The 22,814-nt window shown below is 53.4% G+C and overlaps 1 long non-coding RNA gene across 1 annotated transcript in view; it reads right to left on the reverse strand.

Moving 5' to 3' along the window:
- LOC144373025 (uncharacterized) overlaps positions 1–22,814 on the reverse strand; it is a 59,780-nt gene that overhangs the window by 25,603 nt on the left and 11,363 nt on the right. The window contains exon 2 of the long non-coding RNA XR_013432829.1: positions 20,281–21,093. This is a non-coding gene — a long non-coding RNA (uncharacterized LOC144373025). The remainder of the gene's footprint in view (positions 1–20,280; positions 21,094–22,814) is intronic.

Consider the following 22,814-nt stretch of genomic DNA (forward strand, 5'->3'; position numbering starts at 1 on the left):
GAGCTGTGTGTGGCTAGTGGCTACTGTATTACACAAAAGATCTAGAACATTCCAGAAAGTTCTACTGGACAGCTCTGTCGTAGAGCAGGAAGCCACTCTATTGCTCTTCAGGGTCAGGGAGACCCAGGAATTTCCTCTGCTGCTCCCCAGCCTCCCTCCTTCTCCCTCTCTCTCTCCTCCCCTTCCCCCCTCTCTCCACCCCCCCATGTCTGCCTGCCCCCCACCGTCTTTGTCTCTGCCTCTCCCCTCTTTCCCTTCCCAGTTCTACTCTGGTCAAAACATCAGTAGACGGGTTTCAAGGGCCCTTCAGGGTTTGGAAATGAGGGCCCAAAGCCCTGCAAATCTCCATCCTGCTGAGATCTCGGGGAGGTGACTCCAGTGTCCCTTCTCCCAACTTGCTATTTACAGGAAATACCATCTACCTGCCAGGCCTGGTTCTTGAAGGAAACCACCAGTTTCGTGGCATAGCATAGGTGCTCAATAGATGCACCATTTTTCTTTCCCCTCTTTAATGGCAAATCTTCAGAGGTCACAAAAATCCACCAGATAAATCTCAGCCCCTTCAGCTCAGAATGTGAGCCACAGCATGTACTGCGTCTCTGGATAGAGCCCCCAGCAGCCCCCACTGCCCCCACGGTCCCCTGAGGCCTCTCCGCCCAGCCTGGGTGCCCTGGGCCCTTTCCCCTTTGGGCTGTTTTAGCATCCCAGGGGAGGACAGCTCAGAGCCTCCCGGATGGCTGCCACCCGCCTCCCTGAGATGGCAACACGGGCCTGGTTGACCATCACCATGGAGAAAGGCCCCAGAGAGCCCAAGAGCTAGTGGGGCTCACTGCGGCCCCGGGGACCTGCTCTCAAACTGCAGCTGACTCCACCTGCGAGGTTCCCGCATTCCCTCCACATCTATGGGGCACCTACTGCTTGCCAACCTAGTCTGCCCAGCTAGGCACAGACATGGGTCAGCCACTTCCCTTCTGGGGAAAGAGACTGTCCCTGAGCCACTGTGACACAGGGTTCAAGGGCCTGGAGTACAGGTGGAGCAGGCTCCCCGCCAGAGAAAGGGGGCTTGGCTTGCAGTCCACCTGAGGGGGGCACAGGGACATCCGAAATTGCCTCCCGGGGAGCAGGGCATTTGGATCCATGGGGCAGGGGGTGCCACAAAGGAGGTGACAGAGGGAGCAAAGCCAGAGCAGGGTCGCAAGAGTCATTGGATAGGACTGAGCTTCCAACTGAGGGCAGAAGGGGTCAGGAGGGTGGAAGGGACCAGCCCTCCCCCTGTGGGTCACTAGGTCAGTCAGCCAGGGGCTGGTCCCCGGCAGGAGGGAGCCATAGAAAGCTCTTGAGTGGGGGAGAACACTGCTCCAGGCGCAGTTGGGGCATCTCCGTGGGGAAGGCAGGATGGTGGCGGGCCGGGCGGGTTGGGGGCCTGGGTGAGGCCGCCCTGGGGTGGGCAGTGCTGGGGACACAGAGAGGATGGAGGCGAGGGGCTCCCCCTCCTTGGCCTGGCCCTCCCCCCTTGGCTGCCTGCGCCTCGGGCGCCTCCCGCCCCTGCTCGCTCCCCGCCAGCCCCGCCGCCTTCTGGCTGCACAATTTGCGAGGAGCATTATGTAAATGAGCTTTATGCAAATCCAGCCTCTCCCAGCCGCGCGGGCTGGACTCCTGAACTCTAATTAACTTGCCACCGCCTAATGTGGCCCTCCCGCCCGCCCCGCCCCCTCCCCCACCCCCACCCCCACCCCCACCCAGAAACCCGCTCGGGGCTGCGTCTCGGCGCACCCGCGTGGGGACGTGAGGACGCGGGAGCTGTCGCCCACCCCGGAGCGCGGGAGGAGGCAGCATTTCAGCCCGTTGACACCCGTGCTCCAGCTTCCCGCGCTGCTCCCAAATCAAGGCCGCTTCTCCCGCCCCGCCCCCCGTTTTATTTTTTCTGCTTCTAGAACCAAAAAAAAAAAGAAAAAAAAAAAACCGTCCCGGGGAAAGTGGATGCAAGTTTTCGTTGAGTCTTTCTTCTCAACGAAAAGAAAGACCACCTTGGACCACCCTTCTCCCCACCCACCTCCCAGGTCTCAAGGAGGCAGGGGCTCAGTGCCCTCTCTCTCCAGGAAAGGGTCGGGCTGGGCGTTTTTCTTGTGATGAGCCCAGCAAGGGTACATCCAGCTCCGCTCCAAGGTCCATTTTTGTGAACTTATTCCCAAAGGTGCATTTTTGACCTGGACAAGACCTCAGCTGCAGGCCCCTCGGCCAGAGGCCAAGTTCAACAAGGGGCAACCGACCACTGGCGGAGACAGAGAGAGAGAGGAGGAAGAAATGGATGGCTGGAGGGAAGGAGGCTGGGGAGAAGCAGAGGAAACTCACAGGTCTCCATGACCCTGGAGAGCAAGAGGGTGGCTTCCTGCTCGAAGACAGAGCTGTCCTGTAGAATGTTCTGGAATGTTCTAGATCTTTCTGGGATGTTCTAGCCACACGTAGCTCTTGAGCACTGAAGTGTGGTTCCTGCACCTGAATTTTAATCGTGTTTACATCTGACCTAGACAAGACCTCAGCTGCACACACGCCTTTCATCCAGCCTCCCAGTGCCACAAGCAGCAATGACAGTCCCAGGCCCATGCAGCAGGGATAGCGCAGGTGCAGGCTCCCTGGTCCCCATGAGTGGCTTCCACCCAGCCTGGGCCTTTCTGCTCAACATCTTTTCCCCAAAAAGGCACCGCCAAACAGCAGAGCCGCAGAGCCGTTTTTTGACAGTCTTGTGCGTGGCCTGCTCACTTTCAAGTACAGAACAAAGCTAAATAAAGGCTTTCCCAGGAATCAGGGAGGGATTGTGTTGTCAGCCCGTTCCTGCCACCAGGATCCCGGACGGCGCTCCAAAGGCAGACTGGGGGGAGGCGCTGAGTGCCTCTGGAGCTGGGGGGCCAGGCGGCTGTGTTGAGGGCTTGATGCTGTAAACGGGGGTTTTGAAACATGCAGCACATCACGTACTTGCTAGAATTTATTCTGACAGCTTGGAGTGGGAACAAACAGGGCAGCGTCGGTGGTGCATTCAGGAAATATCTATCACCCATAGTGCCTGGCGCCGAGTAGATCCCAAGAGACGTCTCTGGCCACAGAGCCTGGTGCCACCCTTTTCCCGGGCTGCAGAAGACCAAGATCCCCAGGTGCAAACAGCCTTCTGAGGCCCATCTTCCCCCTGGCCAAATCCCCCTCCCTCCTCCCAGGCCTCCTGGCAGCTGAACTATAAAAAGGATCCCTGTTTGGAAGATTGAAAAAGCGTGCCTTCCCTTGTTTTTTTTAGTTTTGAAATTGAGGGACCTGTATTTGTGCGTAATCCTGAGGACCGGCCGGTCTTGCAGACAGGCTGTGGATCTGGGAGAAGGAATATGGAGTCACACCCGGGGGGGCTTCAGTTCCCCAGCCTTTGTATTCTCATCTGAGAAAGGGGTATCCTAAGGTGGAAAGGGACTGAATGAGCAAAGGGGTGGAAAATAGCGCCTTTTCTCTGGCAGAAAAACCACCCACGGAAGCTCTCGAGGCCATCCATGTCTCACGGGAATTTCCAGAACCAGGGTAGAAAACCAGGCTTGTTGCAAGAATTTCAAGGTGAGAATTTTATCAAATCCGAAATATCACTGAAGCCAGGTGCGGTGGCCCGCGCCTGTCATCCCAGCAGCTTGGGAGGCTAGGGCAGGAGGATCGAGAGTTCAAAGCCTGCCTCAGCAACTTAGTGAGACCCTGTCTCTAAATAAAATATTAAAAAGTCCTGGGGATGTGGCTCAGTGGTTAAGTGACCTGGGCTGAATCCCCAGTACAGAAAAAAAAAAAAAAATCACGGAAGACAATTTTGGAAAGCACTTTAATCTGGCCCTCTTACCTCTCTGAGCCTCAGTTTTCTAAGTGATAACGTGAAAATAATCAAATCAGCTACCTCGTAAAGGTCAGTGGATTAGAAAGGTCTCAGTACCAGGTGGATCACAGTTTTAGCCCTGGACCAGGAACTCAGACATAGATGCACCTAATTAGACTCCGTGACAGGGAGTTCTTTTTAATCAATCAATTAATTAAAAATTAATTTCCCAGTTTCTCCACGGGCTTTCCTTTTTTACCCCTCTAGGTTTTATGAAGTATGATTTAAACAGAAATATTAGCTGATGTCTTAATTTCTACTTCAGAAGAAAACCACAATAAAAATGTTTTAAAGATGGTAGAAATTAAATGAGTTTGTTTGCTCAATAGAAGACAAATCACTCTCCCTGAGAATGAGCACTCAGACTTTCATAGGCACTGAGATTTATATCCGGATGCCCCGGACTCAGCCTCAATAGATAGGAGACACTGCCAGGGTGTCATTCTTGATGAATGACGAATGCTGGGATGGATACGGTCTATTTTATAATTAGGAGAGTCTTCCCACAATGCCTTCCCAAACCCTCTTTGCTTTGGAATTTTTATCTCAGGGACACCAGAAAACCCCGACAGGTGCCAATGTAATCCTAGCTTACCAACAGCCATCAACCCACCCTAAGATATTATTCAGTCCTGCCACACGATATTTCCTATTAATGGGGGGCCATGACCTGTGTTAGGAAGGATTCTGGGGTCTTCATTAAGCACAATGCTGAAGAGTGCTTTCTTGATTAGTGATGTCTGCTGTGGAACTGGGTGGTGGCCAGGGCACATGTGCCTGGTGTTTGCTAACCCCAAGCCAGTAAAACCCCTGCAGGGGATAGTCAGACAAGCTGAGGATCAGAGAGGGGAAACCTATTCGTCAGGGTCACACAGCAACTTAGTGGCAGAGCTAGAACTAGAATAAATATCGCCTGGCTCCGTGCCCAGATCTCTTTTTCTCTCCTTTGTACACATTCAGGTTCTTCATCAAGGCCCTGGGGTATCTTATGGAACAGTCATAACGCCTGGCATTTGTCATGTTACTTACCCTCCCCCATGCGGTTCCAAAGAGGTCTGCGGTGATCACACACGTCAGAGAGGAATGGACACATCAGAAGAGGATTAAAATAAAATGGAGAGGGTCAGCCGAGCAAAGGGAAACTGAGAAATGAAATAAGATGATGTCAAAGGGAAACTTGGCACATAAAAACACGGTCCCTGTGCCGTTGCTAGGCAACGGGTGGCCAAAGCAGAGAAGGGGAAGGAATGGAGTGCTGGAAGATGAAGAATTTAGCCAGTTGGTCAGAAGAAGCCTGTCCTTGGTTTGAGCCGTCCTTCCCTCGGGGCCTCTTGCCCAAGACAGCCGTCATGCCATGCCACCAAGACATGTCACCAAGATGTGTCACCAAGGAAGTGAGCAATCTGGACGCCGTTCATCCTTGCTCTGTCTCTCAGGGTGGACGACGTGGACAAGACGGAGAAGTCGGAACTGCAGGTGTCAAGGTCACCAGTGACCACCACGTTCCCAGACCCAAAGGCAGGTTCCTTGGCCCGTCCCCTGGACCTGGCCAGTACGGGATGGCTGGGGAGGGCAGCCACACTGGGCTGCTCTGTTTTGTTTTGTTTCCTCCTGAGACAGCCCGAGTTCTTGGATGGCCTGTGTCAGGGACGGCCCTGGTCGGGAGCTCCTCCCTCCTCCAGTGGCCGAGGGTCCTGGGGTCCAGGTCTCCACAGCAGGTGGCCCTGCAAAGGCCCCTGCCATGAGCTGGTGACTCCTCTCCACCCTGACCTCTCTCCCTGCCCCAGATTCGCGTGCTCGCGACCCCTGGCCATCTCTGTCCAGATGGACCCCAGGGGACCTCAGACTGCACCTGCCCCTCACCCACCCTGGATGACCCCCATCCCTTCTCTGTCCTCACCACCTCCGTCCCCTGCATCCTGGTCCAACCAGTGGCTGAGGTGCCAAATCTAGGACTCGACCTTTGGCTCTTTCCCTTTGTCACACCCAATACCCAGTTGGTCAGCAGGTCCCTGCAGCTCGGCTTCAAGACCTAGGTCAAGGGCGTGGGTCTCCCCCCACCACCACAGCCCAGGGCCGCAGCCCCTTCCTTTCCCACCTGGATGCAGGAAGGCCTCCCGGCTCTCTCCTGCCCCCTACAGGAGGTTCTGCACACAGCAGCCAGCCCATCACCTGGGAAATGTCACAGTCCAGCTCAAGGCTCCCAAGGGCCCCCATCACTGGGGAAGGCGCGTCCTGGCTGGGACCCACTCTCCTCCTGCCCGCCCCTGGCTCACTCTGCACCATCTCCAGAGCCACTGTCCTGTCGGGCTCCTCACTGATGCTCCCACGTGCTGAGGTCACTCTTCCTGTGGCGTTGGCCTGGACCAGTCTCCTCCCCAGACAGCCGCTGGCTCAACCTGCGTCCACAACTCTTAGGGGATGCCGCTTCCTGCAGAAGGCTCCCAGAACCCCTGATTTTAAATAGACCCTCCCACTGCCCCTTTGCCCCCTCCGGCTTCCCTGCCTGCCCCCCCAGCATCCTCTGGGCCCCCACAAGAGCCTCCTTCCCGCCCTCTCCTGCATCCCCCCAGAACTTCCTCCCCAGAAGAGGCCTCTTGTCCCCCTGCACCGCACTCCACAGAGCAAGGACATTCACCTCATCGCTAAGTGCTCTGTCCCCAGTGCCCTGCACATAGTAGGTGCTCAGTAAACACATGCTGCATCAGTGAGCCTCTAAAGGTCTGGCCTACTGCACGGGTCTTCTTCTTAAGAACTGCAGGCGGATGGGCTGCTGGGTGAGCTGGGCTGAGGGCTGACAGGACGTGGAGTGGGGCCTGTCTGTCCCCTTGGCCAGGGACACCCCTGTGATCTCCACAGCATCCTCTTCATCCTAAGTGTCTCCCCACGGTGTCAGCTGATCCTTTGAATACCACCAGGAAAAAAAAAAAAAAGATCACAATCGTCAAACCCCGACAAATTGCTGAAGGGCCGAGCAGACCCGGCCAATTTACAGCAGGTTCTGACTTTCATCATGTTTTGTCTTGGATTTGGCCCTAATTATAAATCATTCACAACTGTGGTTTAAACCATAAGCAAATCTTCTGTGGCATCTTATTATCTACTTAATATCGCGGAGAGAAAGATTTACGGGATCGCCTTCTGGGAATTAAGCAAAACGAGGAAACTTTTAGGTGCGACTAAAACACATGAAAATGATACTTTTGTCATAAAAACGCTGATTGATCCACGATTATTGTAAAACTCTGGAAACTGCGCCCGTGTCCCCATAAATCTGTAATTGGCTGGATTTATTCTTTTTCAACATACGATATTTCCTGCGGTTTTGACCACCGTGGTCGTCTGAGCCCCTCAGATTTACTGTGGTTTTAACTTAATGAACCTCATGGAGCTGATGCAGGTAGATGAGTGTGTGCGTATCTGTGTGGGTGTCTCCAAAGTCTCCGTCACCTGTCAATGGTTAGCGTTTTACTCCAAATATCATTCTTTAAATATCTGAAGACAGCACGCTTTGCCAGGTGAGGTCAACACCAAGGGCAGGAACTGGTCCCAAGCCACGTCTCCAGAGCCACTCTCCTGTCGGGTGGCAGCCCAGGGGATGAGGATGGCAAAATGGTCATGAGCCAAGGGGCTGCTTCACCCTGAGAACCTACCCCACCCCTCAGCCTCAGTTTCCACATCCGTAAAATGGGAATGATCGTCCTAACCGCAGGCCCCCGTGAGGCCCCGGGAGACTTAAACGAAAAGATGGACGTCCGTCCGGTGGTCCACGCAGGGCTGGCAAGCAGCAATGAGCCTTCATGCTGTGGATGCACCTCGTTTCTGAGTCCCAGTGGACCTGGGTGTGGGGCCGGGCAGCAGGATGGGTGTGGCCCAGGCAGGATCCTAGCTGTCAGAGGGGAGGGCCAGCCCAAGCCCAGAGGGCACCAGGCCAAAGGCCAGAATCATCTCCTCACCCAGTAGGACCAAGGAGGTGGTGAGTCTAGTCCAGACCAAAGCCACAGACGGACAGACAGCCAAACAGTAATTCAAATTTGAAGTATAAGAACAGCGGCCCACACTTACCAACGAGCACCAGCTCCGCACAGCCTGCTGAATTCTTCACAGACTTTTTGCTAAAGCTCAGCTGTGACTACTCAAAAGAAAAAAAAAAATTGAACTCAGGGCACTGGACCACTGAGCCCCGTCCCCAGCCCTATTCTGCATTTTATTTAGAGACAGGGTCTCACTGAGTTGCTTAGGGCCTCGCTGTGGCTGAGGCTGGCTTGAACTCGAGATCCTCCTGCCTCAGCCTCCCAAGCCACTGGGGTGGCAGGCGTGCACCACTGCGCCCCGTGACTACTCAAATTTGAAATAAGAAAGTGAAGACTTTGGGGATTCGACCTGCCCAAGGTCACAGAGCGAGCTGGCAGCTGCCCTGAGACTCCAAATCCAGTCCCTTAGGCACCAACCGTGGCTTCCCCAGGTCCCTGGTCCCATGGGCACCGTAGCAGCTCCCGGCCTCCTGGATCCCGGCATCCGGAGGAGCCGGGGACTCTTTGGAAGGCTAATCCAGGGCATGAGGTCCCAGGGGCCCCAGGAGGGCCTTCCTGTCACACAGTGAGGTTGGAGTGCGCCGTGGCGGGGTGGGCTTGCCATCCGCCCCCCGTGGGGCCTGGCACTGTGTTAATGGTGGTTGATTTTCTTGCTTCTTGATTTTGTGGCCCGTCAAATCCATTTCAGGAGGGCCCACTCGGAGTCACTGACTCATGGTGTCTGCTCTCCCGTCGCCCGGGTCAAGGCCAAGTGACTCTAGACGCTGGACTTCACTGAAAGGAAACCAAGCCAGGGGCTGAAGCCGTGGTTGGTGTCCTGCACGACCTTCAGAGGCAGGGTCCACGGCTCCTCCCCCCTTCCTTCTCCCTCTCTCCTCCTTTCCACCCTGACTTCTCTCTCTCTCTCTCTCTCTCTCTCTCTCTCTCTGTCTCTGTCTCTCCTCCTCCCTCTTTGCTTCAGTCTTCTCTCTCTTTCAACCCCTTCTTCTTTCTCTCGTCCTTCCTCTCCTTCCTCTCTCCTTCTTCTTCTCTTTTTTCCTTCTCTAGTCTTTTCTGTTTTAAACTATACCCAGGATTTTTTTTAACCAGGGATTGAATCCAGCGACCCTCGACCACAGAGCCCCATCCCCAGCCCTGTTTTGTGTTTTATTTAGAGACAGGGTCTCACTGAGCTGCTCAGGGCCTCGCTGTGGCTGAGGCTGGCTTGGAACTCACCATCCTCCTGCCTCAGCCTCCTGAGCCTCTGGGATGACAGGCGTGGGCCACAAACCACGGCCCAGATTTGGTTTTTATTCAGGGACACTAAGGCCAGAGGTTGACAGCCACCTCCCTCACAGGCCCAAGGCCCTGGGTTCACTCCCCAGCACCACCAAAAAAGAAAAGAAAGAAATGACACTCAAATGACAGCCCTGTGCTCACACTGCAGGAGGGGCGGAGCTGCTCCATGCCACAGCAGGCAGGGGGACAGGCAGGGGACAGGCAGGGCCACACCGGCCAGTGGCCAGCAGCAAGCCCAGACCAGAGGTTGGCGGGTTTGGGGGAAGTTAGGGGTGGGGTAGGGGGATAGGCTCAGCACTGGCTGGTCGAGTGATGCCAGGGGACTCTGGGCTGTAGCAGGGTCCCCAGTCACCTGGGCCTGGGTTGTCTTAGGGGAGGTAAATAGTGTCCTGGAGAGAGGGGGCCTGGGGAAGACAGGTGGACGGGGGGCTGCGTGGCGGAATCGGGACAGGTTGGCTGTAGGAATAGCGAACCCCGCAGTCGGTCGGGCCCTCCCTGGTCCCAAGATGCTCATGCTCCCAAACTACAGAAGACTCCCAGACGCGGTGGCCACGCTGCCTTTCCCCCTGCTCTCTTCCTCCCCCTCTTCCCCCCACCCCCTGCCTCCCGGAGCCTCTTGCAAAGACCCCAGGCCAAGCCCAGAGCCCTCCGGGAGCCAGAACCTCACTTGGGGTCCCAGGTGTGCTTCTGACACCGGGGAGAAGCCCAGCACCGCTGGCCGGGCCCGAGCCCTGCCCCTCGGCTCCCTGGCCCACCCCCAGCTTTCTCGGTGACCGCCACGTCCTCGCCCCTGAGCCATCCCGTGGGCTGGTTGTTTTGCCCAGGCCTAGAATTACCCCAATCCCCTTAACGACACGTCTGCAAATGAGGACAGTGGAAAAAGGCAATAATTGTGACAGTAACTCACGGGGCCAGGCCTGACACGTCTCTAATTGCCTGCTAAAATTGTCGCTGTCTCCTAAAGTGCAAATTATCACCCGAAATGACAAGAATAATGAATGAGAGGCTCTGATGTAATGCAACAATTAGTCCTCAAAGACACTGTCTAATATGGTAATTCAGAACACCCACTCCTTGTTATTAAGTGCCTGATAATTATTTAATTATCTATCTGCCAGCATGATTTACTTGGTTTATTTAGCTGCAGATGTGGGCAGGAGCTCTCGGGTTTAAGGTCACAGCGAGCTGGCCCCTGCGATGGCCACCGCGTGGGTTCTTCCGGGGCTGGAGGCGGCTGCCTGGCTGGTCCCCTCCTGGGCGCTGGCAGTCTGGACCCCAGGTCACAGAGTTCTACCCGTGGCCCTGACTCAGGGCTGCTCTGGGGCTGAGGACCTTGAGGGCCGGCGCTGGGGGTCCCTGTGTTCCCTTTGGCCGTTGGACCCTGGAGAGGTGCACAGGGGACTTGGGCAGCGGCCACCCGGAGCCCGACGGGTGCCCTGGGTTGGGCTCCGTGCCAAGTCTCCCACTCACGCATTCGCTCGCTTAATCCCCGCTGGATTCCAGGAGCTGAGACAATGAGTGTTGGCATGTGACAGGAGGAAACTGAGGCTCGAGAGGTGACGTCACTCACTCGAGGTTCTTGGTGAGTGAGTCAGGGGTGGCCCAGGACAGGTCTCTCTGTCCCCGTGGCTGCTACACCCTCCTGCGCCCTGACAGCTGCCAAGGCCATAGTGTCCCCAAAGCTATGGGTCTTTTCAGGGCCAGTGCACACCCAGCGGAGTGTGGGTGGGGACAGAGGAGGGCCAGGGCCATGGTCTCCAAATCACACAATGGGGATGGGGGGAAGGAAGAACGGAGGCCCCTCCCCCGCGCTGGCTGGAGGTTCAGAAGCCATCAGGAAGACGGACTTGGGGTCCATCTGGGGGACCTCGTCACTGAACATGCCCCGGCCAGTGTCCCAACCTCTCAAGCCTCCGTGTCCTCATCTGCCAAACAGGGACCATCCAAGTGTCCCCGTGGCCACCTGTCAGAAGCACCCTCACGGGGGACACAGGGAAGCTGGTCTGGAACCAAAACAGGCAGCAACAAGCTCTGGTGTCCCACAGCCCAGCAGGGCCACTGCAGCTCAGCCACCCTCCCCTCCAAAACAGCTCCAGGAGGGGACAAGGGTGTTCCCAGCACAAAGAAGTGACATGTTGGAGACTCTAACGACCCGGTCATTACCGTCCCCCATCAACAGAACCATCACTGTGTGGCGATGAAAAATAATAATAATAACGTGCCCCCCGCCATCCGGCACCCTCCATTCTGCCCCCGTCGGCTTCCTCTGTGATGGGTCTGCGTGGGGACTGTCCTGTGGCTTTGTCACCCCACCCCACACATGCTCGGGTGTCAGCTCCAAGGGGTGACGAATCTTTGTTCTCTGCACCTGTCCTGTTCCCTGAGCTCCCCTCGTGGCACCAAATAGACCCTCACTAAACACCTGGAGGGTGAATGAGGCCGGGACAGACAGACCAGGCCCCGGGGCTGCAGGCCAGCCACACCCTGCACCTGAGGGACTCTGCCCATCACTCTGTCCCCACTCGTGTGTGCCTATGGCACAGCTGCAACTTGCAGGAGACGGTGGCTTCCTTGCTCTGGAGTGGCCGCCCGCAGACCCCCAGCTTCCGACAGCTTCTCCCGTCCACTCAGGTCACCTGTCCCTGATGACCCTGCGTCCCCCACACTCACCCTTTCTCATCACTCCCCGTTTCCAGGCACAGTGGTGCTGCCTCTGTCCTCCAGGCAGGGGCCGCATGGCCGCCGGGCTCTGCCCTCCACTGCAGCTCTCCAAGGCCGGGCAGAGGGCAGGCTGGGAGCTGACCCCCACCCCCCCCGCCCGGGAGTCACCTTTAGGAGTGACCTGCAGGAGCTGCGACCAAACAGCCCAGTCCCTCCAGGTCCCTGTGGTGGAGCTGCTATTGGTCCCTCACCCACGGGTCCCTGGGGAGGCCAACGCACCCACCCCAGCCCAGCTGCTATGAATGTCACTTGCCAACGCCATCTCGAAGAATCACCCGACCAGAGACACCGCACCTAGAGACGGTGCAAGGGCCTGTCCCACCCCAGGGCGCCCGAGGCCACTGATACAGGAGTACTGAAGGATGAGCAGGGGTGCGGCTCAGAGGCAGAGAGACGGCCTAGCTTGCACAAGGCCCTGGGAACCATCCTCAGCATCACACACAAAAAAGATTGAAGGCCAGGTTTGGGGTTTTTTTGGTGGGGAGGTTACTAGGATTGAACTCAGGGGCACACTACCCCTGAGCCCCACCTCAGCCCTATTCTGTATTTATTTAGAGACAGGGTCTCCCTGAGCTGCTTAGCATCTCGCTTTTGCTGAGGCTTTGAACTGGCGATCCTCCTGCCTCAGCCTCCCGAGCTGCTGGGATGACAGGTGTGGGCCACTGTGCCTGGGCAGTCTTTTTGCTCTAGAGGGTGACACCTCTGTCCACACTCCAAAGCCCCTTATGGGACTTCAAGCAAACCCACATCTTTTACTAGCTCAAGAAAGGCTGGAATCCGCTGCTGCATCTCCTGGGCACAGTATAGTATGTGTTGATTTAGCAAACGAGCGCAGGGAGGAGCGGAGGAATGCACGCATGCCACCCACGTCCAGCCCGCAGGAACCCCAGCCCTGTGCCTCCCAAATCAGCGCCAGAATGCCTTTCTCCTACGCTGTCAGCCAGCGAGTGAAGAGCCAGAGGACTGAGGTCCATCAAGGTCCAGTTGGGAGTCACACCATCCTGTTCTTGTCTCGGATCCACCGAGGGACTTCGGTCCTGGCGCTGTGGGTCTCCGGGTTCCAACCATCAAGTGACAACAGCAATGTTTTCCCACCTTCTCCTGCAGCTCCACATGCCAGACTTTCGCGTGGGTGAGATTTTTAATTTGGAAACAATGTTAGACGAGCAGGGAGTTCGCAAAGCAGAGTCCCCGCGCCCAGCTGGTCCCCGTGGTCCTTGTCTGTGATTTCCTGCACCCCGCGCCTGAGGGTCGCGTGCTCAGCTGGCGGGTGGAGGTGTGGCGCTCAGGAAGTGGCTTGGGCGTCCTGGGGATGACCTGTCACCGGGCTTCGCAGGCCTGAGGATGACAAGTCACCAGCTCAGCAGGCCTGGGGAAGGGGGCGGCCGTGCACACGGCAGCCTCGCCCCTCTCCATCTCTGGGCGCGGGGCGCATCCGCAGCTCGCTTTTATTTGCGGTCTGTCCCCCGGTGCCACGGCAAACAAGAGGCTTTATAAATATTTCAAACGCTAATAATTTGTGCCGTCCCTGCTTAGACTTTTAAATGAATCTAAGAGCATTTCTCTTCGAAGAACCTGCCAAGCGGCAGGCGGGGGAAGAAATACCACTGCTCCCGTCTGAGATGGTGCTGGATAGAGCGGAGGGGCCGGGGCTGCGGCGGCGGCAGGTGCGGGGCGCCCAGGTTCTCCCACCCGCCTCCCCTGCGCCAGTATCTGCTTCTGTGAAGCTCTGTCCCACAGGGCGACGGTCCGCCTACACGGTCCCTGGTTGGTATTTGGAGAGCTTTGGCTTTGCAATTGGATATTCCTACTCTCAAATCCCAGTGCTCGTGTGCTGTGTTGCCTTGGGAAAGTGGCTTCACCTCTCTGAACCTTTGTTGCCTTTTCTATTGAAAGATCGCATTTAATGGTGTGTACATACGAGAGCCCTGCAGGCCTCCGCTCAAGGCACAGTAGCTAGTATTTGCCTACTGAATATTTCCAAGGCCCTTAGAGTGGCTCACATACAGAAGTGAATTTCTTGATCACATCAACTACCTGAGGAGATTCCAAATTGGTTCGTGCAAGAGGAGGTAAAAATCTGCGTGGCCCATGTTGAGGGAGCTCTGCTGTGGCTCTGGCTTCAGGACGGTTCCGGGCCCCCAGACTCAGCAGCAGAAAGAGAAAGGCATGGGGAGATTCCGTCATCCAGCCTGAAGCTCAGGGGGAAAACACAACCCATAACAAGTAGGTGAAGTCCTCACAGGAGGAGGAACAGAAGACGGAGGAGGAAGGCTTTCTAGAAAGCAAACTAGATCCCGGCAGCCTGCCCTGAAACCTTCCGGAGGCTCCTCACTGTCTGCGGAATCAACTCCTTCCCCAGACTCCCAGGCCCACAGGGTCCAGCCAGTGCTACCCTCTCCAGTCTGGCCCTCTTCTCTCAGCCCTTCCTTTGACCACTGGGGGTTATTTTCTACAGACCACCACCCAGGAGTAATTATGGAATTCACCTCCCAAATCAGGCCACATTGGAAAGAGCAAGGTGATCCAGGACAACGGGGGCCATCTGGGATGGGCTGGGTGGAGTGGCTGCTGTGTGCCATTGGTCCCACCACAGGGCCTTTGCACATGCTGTTCTCCCTACTCCTCAGTTATCTGGCTGACTGGTCCTAAGGCTCCAGCATCACTTCCTCTTTCTGATGCACCCATCCATTGTCAGGTCCTAGAAACTGTTTTCATTAAAGGGGTCCATTTAAATTCCTAAACAGATGCTCAATTGTGCATGTGTTTGATTATAATCTCTCTCTTTCTAACTCAACTATAAGCTCTGTGAAATTAAGAACTGGGCCTCTTCTTGTCCACACTGGGCACGAAGTAAGCACTCAATAAACGCTGGGGTATATGATTGCATGCTGACCTCTGCCTGGAGAGGTCAAAATGGAAATCTTTAATGTGGCAGGACCCCAGCATGGCCCAGAAGAATAAGCATCGAATGCAATTACACCGAAAAGCAGAGGAATGGCATCTTGGTGGGGGAGCTGCAATCAGTAAAAGATCCTGGACTGTGTCTGGCGAGGCTGGAGATGGCTGCTGAGCCTGGCCTCCCTTTCTCTCCCTGGCTGTCCGTCTCACGGTGTGATCTCTCTTGCACCAGGATGCCATTGCCAAGAGTCCTCCCTCTGACTTGACTGCCAGCCCCTGGATCTCTGGAACTGTGAGCTAGGAGAATCTTTTCTTTATTAAATGCCCAAACTCAGGTATTTTGTTACAGTAACAGACGACAGACTGACACAACAAACTAACGGACGTGGGTGAACGTGCTGGCCTGATTCCACGTTCCACGACAAGAGACACACATTCCCTGGTTGGAACTGCTGGGCCAGCCTCACGGCTGTCACTTACATGAACGGCCCCGTGGGATCAGCTTGGACACCGCCATCTCGCTGGTTGCCAGGCTGCCTCTGGCAGGAGCAGCAGCCAAGGTCCCTGGATTGAGGCTGGTGTCTGAGCCGCGGTTGCCGAGCTCCGTCTGCAGGACAGCTGGCTCCCGAGTCAAGGGCTCCGGGCCAAGGAGCCAGGGCCGACCTCTTCTTCGCCGCAGCCTGGCCGTGGTCGGGCAGCACAAATAACGCTGCACTGACAGCCAGATGGACCCCATGCCCGGCTGGCAAGGCTGCCTCTGTCTTGCCAGGAACAGCACTGAAAACAGAGTCTCAGGGATGGGGAAGGACCCAAGGAGTCGCCCTGTCCTTGTCCTGAGTCTGGTGTGACCTCCCGTAGCTCATCTTAGCTGGGAAGGTGCCTGCTTTTTCCTTCTTATGGATCTCCACAGAGCAACGAAAGTCTTCTCAAGCACTCTTCTCTTTCTCTTTTGGCACTGGTTTGTGGTGTGTCAAACCTTCGGGTCAGACCGGGTTCAGATCCTGGTTGAGCCCCTCACAGGCTGTGTGACCACCGGCAAGACACTGAACCTCTCTGAGCCCCAATGTTCCTCACTGTTAAAATGGAAGATGAGATTAGTGAGCAGCTCAAGGGGTTGGTGTGAGTTTGGCAGGAATAAGGACCACAAGGAATGCTGCAGGGATGGGAAGAATGGTTTTGGAGAGGCACTACATAGCAAGAGCAAACTCCCCCCTTGGTGTGTGTTGGGATGGTGAGAGTCGCACCTCAGCTCAGGCGGGGGCAGTTCTGTCTGGTTCCAGGAGCTTCATAAGACCCCGTCCCCAGGGCCACTCCAGCACCAGCCAGTGCACCCACTTCCCAGACCAGTTCATTGGGGGACATAGGACTGGGGGGGTCATGTCTCAAGTCCCCACCTTGTGAGACAGGAGACCAGAGAGACCAGGGAAGGCCAGGAAAACAGGAGGTGTCTAATGGTTGTGGTTATCATCAAGAGTTCAACCTTGATTGATGAATCATATAAAATCACACTCCCCCAGATCAACCAGGCTCAGGCTCATTTGAAGTAAAGAATCGTAGTGGAATAGAAGACAGATGTTGAAGCTGGATGTGGTGGCGCACGCCTGTCATCCCAGCAGCTTGGGAGGCTGAGGCAGGAGGATCGTGAGTTCAAAACCAGCCTCAACAATTTAGTGAGGCCCTAAGCAGCTCGGTGAGGCCCTGTCTCTAAATAAAACACAAAACAGGGCTGGGGATGGGGCTCCGTGGTCGAGTGCCCCTGGGTTCAATCCCTGGGTACAAAACGAAAGAAAGAAAACAAGATGTTGGCTACTCAGTCGTGAGGCCCTTGATAAAGGAGTGCATGATTCTAGAGGGTGTCCAGAAGAGAGACTTTTTTCCATGCTGGTTCATAAAAGCTATTGTCCCCACACCACAAATGGAAAAAAACACTGAGAAAGGAAATTCAGGAGAACAAATTATAGTAGTGTTGTGGATGATCACGGTGAGTTCCCTCCAACACTCACGTTGAAAGTCCCCATTGTAGTGGCCGGGAAAGGTGCTGAGGCCTTAAAAATGTGTTTGGGTTGTGACCGCAGAGCCCTCGTGACTTTCTCTTGTGAGTTCTTGGGGAACTGGATCCATTCCTCAAGAAAGGGCTGTCATCACCAAGCCCACCACTCACGTTCTGGCCTTTTCTCACGCCCTCTTGTCCTTCTGCTTGAAGGAGCATGAGGTCTTCATCAGAGGCCAAGCAGATGCAGCACCCTGCTCTTGGACTTCCTGACCTCCAGAAAAGTAAGCCAAACTAGACCTCTTTTCTTTATAAACTCCCAGGTTTCAGGTACTCTGTGAAAGTACGGAAAATGGACTAGTCCAATTAGATGTTATTAATACACAATTACAGACCCAGAGTTAAGTGCTTTACATGTATCAATTCAATATTTATCCTCAAATAACCCTAAAGTTCCTATAATATTCCTTGCCGCAGTCTGGCTGGGCACAATTCAGGAGCCACTTGTCAAAAGAAACGAACTTTATTTTCAGAACCACACACGCCAAACAAAACAGCTCCTCAGGAAGAAACCCTCAGAGCCCAACTGCCACCACCGGCTTCCACAAGCCTCTCCCCAAACACAATCCTCTCCACCTCCCACAATCCTCCTGCTCTTGAGGCCGATTGGCTGGGTCGCATGGGCGGAGCCAAAGAAGTCCCCCAATGAGCAGCTCCGTGGTCTGAAAGGGCAGGGAAACAGCCCAATGAGCATCACCGCAGAGGAGCCAATCAGCTAGATGTTGCTGGGGCCGCTGTGAGCCAATCATCAGCCGGCAGCTGGAAGTTTGCTGGCAGCTGGAAGTTTGCTGGGACCCCTTCGGCTGTGGCTCTCAACAATTCCTCACTTTATGAACAAGGAAACTGGGCACCAGAAAGGTAAAATGACTTTCCCAGGGCAGGTAATTAGGAAGGGTCAACCCAGGGCCTCTCTGTGAGTCCTGCTGAGCATCTTCCTCATTCAGGCCCCCACCTGGGGTACAATTCCTCCAACTCTCCAAAACCAAATAAGCTTCTCAAACATTTTCTGGTCATCACACCAAGGACGGGCAGATCCGTCAGGCATTCAGGGTCTCGGGCAGCTGAGGCCCAGAAGAGAGCATTGTGAGGATCAAGGGACCAGGGAGGGGAGGGAGACCAATGGCAGAAGGTTCTACTTCCTGAGCCCCAGCATCCTCACACCTGCTACTTCAAGAGGCCCTCGAGCACCAACAAGCACACCCTTGAGAGGATTCCCTGGGAACAGAGTCCAAACCCACCTCCTCAATCAGAAGAGTCACCAACACGGTGCCCTGCATCCTCTGAACGGAGTTCACTTGCGTGGCGGGAACGTCTTGCCCAGGGGATCATGTGGCCTGGACTGGCTTGTACGGGGCCGGACGGGGCTATCTGGGCTGAGAAGTGGCCATCGCATTGAGGTGGTTCCTGGGGTCGGGATGGTTTTGTGAAATAAACCAGTTTGAATTGCGTTGAGCCGTGTGGTGGGGAGGCGGGGGTGGGTGGGCTTGTGAGGGTTAATTTTAGTTGAGTGGACGCCCGTGGAATTGGGAGGAAGGGATTTGGGGGGTTAGCTGGTTTGGCCTTGGCCTGGATGAAACCGGTTTTCAGTCGTCTGTTTTTTAAGCCAGTCTTTCTAGTGTGGATCCATTTCCTGTCCAACAAATGGAATCGCTCTGGAAAACTCCAGACCAAAGCCATAATGGATGAAGGGGGAGGGAAGCTGCACCCAGATGCCGAGTAGCCCAGACTGCCTTGTGACTAGAGTCAGGTTGTTTGCTGCAGAGGTGGCCACGAGCCTATCAGAGCTGAGTGTTGCAACGTGAGCATTTTTACTCAGTTCTTGCATTTCCTTTGGCCCCGATGTGTTCATCCAGCTGCCAAGCACCCTGGGACCCCTCTCAGGCCATGCTCCACACTGGGCACCGGAGGTTAAAGGGTGGATAGTATCTTCCTCCTGCCCTAAAGGACCTGATGCTGCCAGGTGACTCCTGTCACCATCACAGAGTCTCAGCCAACTCCTCCCCTTAGATCTGACCACAGCAGGGGAAGCACCAAACCTCTGTCCCCAAGGTTTTGGAGCACCGTGGTGTCCATAAACAAGAAGAGCACCTTCAGAAAGATTCAAAGGAGAGCACTTACAGGCTCAGTGGAGAGCAAGAACAGAGAGAAAGGAGGTGAGAAGAGGGCTTACAAACACACAGCCCAGTCAGTTTTCACAAGCACCACCGGCAGCATACCACCAATCATCTGAAATTTAAATAAAATGCATAACTTGGGAAAAACTTAAAATAACCAAAATTGGCATAAGAAAAAATGTTTAACTGAATATGCTGATGTCCATTAAAATAGTATCCAACCTATATCATCCCCTCTCCTGATCGTCCCACCCCATTAACTAGGAGTTGATGATTTTATGAACTAGATACACCAAAACCTTAAGGAGCAGAAATATCCAATAATTCATGCAGTATTTTGAAGAAGAAGAAAGATAGGACCCAATCCAAATTCACCTGGGATTAGTCTTTGTACCAAAACCTGGTAAGAAGAATACTACTAAAGAAATCTGTAGGGGCTGGGGTTGTGGTGGCTCAGTGGTGGAGTGCTCAACTTGCATGTGTGAGGCCCTGGGTTTGATCCTCAGCACCACATATAAATAAATAAAGGTCTATCAACAGCTAAAAAATATTTTGAAAAAAAAAAAAGAAAGAAATCTGTAGAAGAAACTTCACTTGTAAAATTAGATGCAAAATGTGAGATGGAAGTAAATTAAATTCAGCCATATTATTAAAAATACATTAGAAGAAGATCAGGGAGATCTCAGGAATGCAAGGATGGTTCTGCATCAGAAAAAGCCTGTGGTGCAATAGATCTCGTGAAAAGGCAAGTTAGCAGGATTTGGTAAATATATGTGGGGATTTTTTGAAAAACTTCCACCTTCATTTGCCATTCAAATCTCCATTAAAAGAGGAATCAAAGGGAGCTTTCCAAGAGAACTACGAGATCAATTTTAAGTACTAATAAAGAAGCTCAATAAGATTCCAGAATACACAATCAACATTCAAAAACCAATGGTGGGTGACCCCTGCTTACAGGTGAAATATAATAGATCCCAATAAGACAGTGTATGTGTGTGCGGACAACCAGGGAAAAATGGATGAATTATAGAAATTATATTTTTAAAGGAAATCAGAACTTTGGAAGCAGAAAATAAAAAAAGCATATGGACTACAATTCTGGAAAAAGATGCTTTCAAAACAGGCAGCACATGGCAGCTGTTGTTTTTCCCCCAGGAACATGAATGATCAAGGGCTGAGGCCGAGATTCTTCACTCGCCCAAAGGGTGCATTTGTCCTTTCTTCATTGCTGCAGCTAAATGCCTCAGGCTGGGTAATTTGTAAAGCAAAAAGGTTTACTTAACTCACAGTGGAGGAGATCTGGGCGCAGGGCGCTGGCTTCTTCCTGAGGGCCTATGGTGGATGGCATCCCAGTGGCTTGAGTTTCTATGGAAGAGATCACCTAGTGAGACAGGAGGCAGACAGGGTTCCTGGGCCAGGATCACTCTTTTAGAACAGCTCACTCTTGTGCAAAATGACTCACAGCCCAGGAGACCAGCGTTAGTCCCTTCAGAGGACAGTGCATGCTTCGTGACCTCGTCACCTGGCACTGAGCTCCCATCTTAAGGTCCCGTCACACCACACCATACCGCACTGGGGACCGACCTTCCAATAAGGGCCCTGTGCACAGACCACATACACGCCCTGGTGTGGGCGACTGCTGATGGAAACCAGAGAACATCGAGGCTCCTGAGCCAGCAGTGGGCCCCGTCTGCCCCAGAGGGGGGGACACGTAGGGTGCACCCACTAGGAAGCTTAATGACAATGATAAAACTAAACGTCACTCTGCGTTTTAGTAGGACCGTGAGTCCAATTCTAAACAAGCTCAGGATAAAATACTCCAGGAAGTGATAGTTTGGGTAGATGTTCTGAACCATTCCCTCGATTACTGGGCAACTTGAGTAATGAAAGTAAACTTCAAATTAGTGCACTTTGTTACTTATCTTTTTAATTAATACGGTATCCTCCTGGAAGCTGATCCAGAAACTCCCGGCGATGGGGTCGGAGTTGACACACGCAAACCCGGCTGAAGGCAGGAGTCAGAGTTAAGCTCCTAAGGGGACAGTCACTTGAGCTTGTTTGGGGGCGCTGCTGGGTGTCCCCGACCCTTACATCATAGTCCTGTATTTAAACAGTAGATTTTCAATCAATCTTGCTAACACAGCACTTTAGTTACTTAAATTCTGTTCTTCTGCACGACCACTTGGAGTTTTTAAAGCTATGTTAACATTTAAAACTGTGAAATAGATTGTTAACTGTGAGAAGTAACAGTTCTGTTTGGTAAGAACAACTTCTAGTTCACACGCAAAATACCAACATTTTCAACTTTCTTTTGGTAATTTGTTCTAATTAGTTATACATGACAGTAGAATGCATTTTGACACATCATATATAAATGGAGTATAATTTCTCATTCTTCTGGTTGTACATGGTGTAGAATCACACCAGTACATAGGGTAATAATGTCCAATTCATCCTACTGTCCTTCCTGTCCCCATACCCTCTACCCTCCATTCACTCCCCTCTACCTAATCCCAAATAACTCTATGTTCCCCAGCCACCCCCCATTGTGAGTTAGCAATCCACATATCAGTGAAAACATTTGGGCTTTGGTTTGGGGATTAGCTTATTTCACTTAGCACAATAGTCTCCAGCTTCACCCATTTACAGGAAAATGCCATAATTTTACTCTTCTTTAAGGCTGAGTAATACTCCATTGTATATATAAACCACATTTTCTTTATCCATTCATCTGTTGAAGGACACCTAGGTTGGTTCCATAGTTTAGCTATTGTGAGTTGAGCTGCTATAAACATCAATGTGGCTGTATCACTGTAATATGCTGATTATTTCGCCTCACTCCAGTCAGAATGGCAATTATCAAGAATAAAAGCTGCAATAAATGTTGGTGAGGATGTGTGGGAAAAGGTTCACTCATACATTGCTGTTGGGACTGCATATTGGTGCAACCATTGTGGAGAATGGTAGGGAGATTCCTCAGAAAACTTGGAATGGAACCACCGTTTGACCCAGCTATGCCATTTGTAGGTTTATATCCAAGATTTTTAATTTTATTTTTGTTTTTAAATTGACGTATATTTGCACTTAATTATGGGGTATAGAATTGTCATTTGCAACATGTATACAGTGGGGAATGATGAAATCAGGTTCATTTGCATTTCCGTCTATTCAACTACTCTTTCTGTGGTGTCAGGAACCTTCAAACTCTTCTAGCCATGTTGAAATGTATAATAAATTGTTAATAATCACTATAATCCTGGTAGGCTATACAACATTAGAAGTATGTATCAGTCAGCATTCTGCTGCTATAACAAAACACCTGGGGTTGGGGGAAAGGTAAAGAAGGAAAGGCGTAGCTCATGGCTCATAGTTTCACAGGCTTTTCTAAGTGGCTGGCAGGGCCTGAGGCCTGTGGTAAGGCAAAGCACTGCGCAAAGAGTGCGTGGTGGAGCACAGATGATCGCCCCATAGCATCCAGGAAGCAGAAAGAGGGAGAGAAGACCCGGCAGGGGGCACCATCCCCGTGCACGTCCGAGGCTTACTCTGCCATGAGGCCCTGTCTCCCTTCCCACCAGCTCTCGGGAGCCTGTTGGATGATGAACCCATCAGTGGATTAACCTATTGATGAGGTCAGTGCCCTCGTGATCAATCACTTCCCCCAAAGCCCCAGCTCTGAACGCAGCTGCGCTGGGGACCAGCCCTCCACACAGGAGCCCCTGGGGACATTCCAAGTCCAAACCACAGGAGAGCACACCCTCCGTTTGCACTTGGTGGCTGCTCCTCCTCCTCTCCCTCTCTCTGCCCCGTGCCCCTCCTTGACC

Source organism: Ictidomys tridecemlineatus, unplaced genomic scaffold, assembly GCF_052094955.1.
Source record: "Ictidomys tridecemlineatus isolate mIctTri1 unplaced genomic scaffold, mIctTri1.hap1 Scaffold_213, whole genome shotgun sequence".
NCBI lineage: Eukaryota > Metazoa > Chordata > Mammalia > Rodentia > Sciuridae > Ictidomys > Ictidomys tridecemlineatus.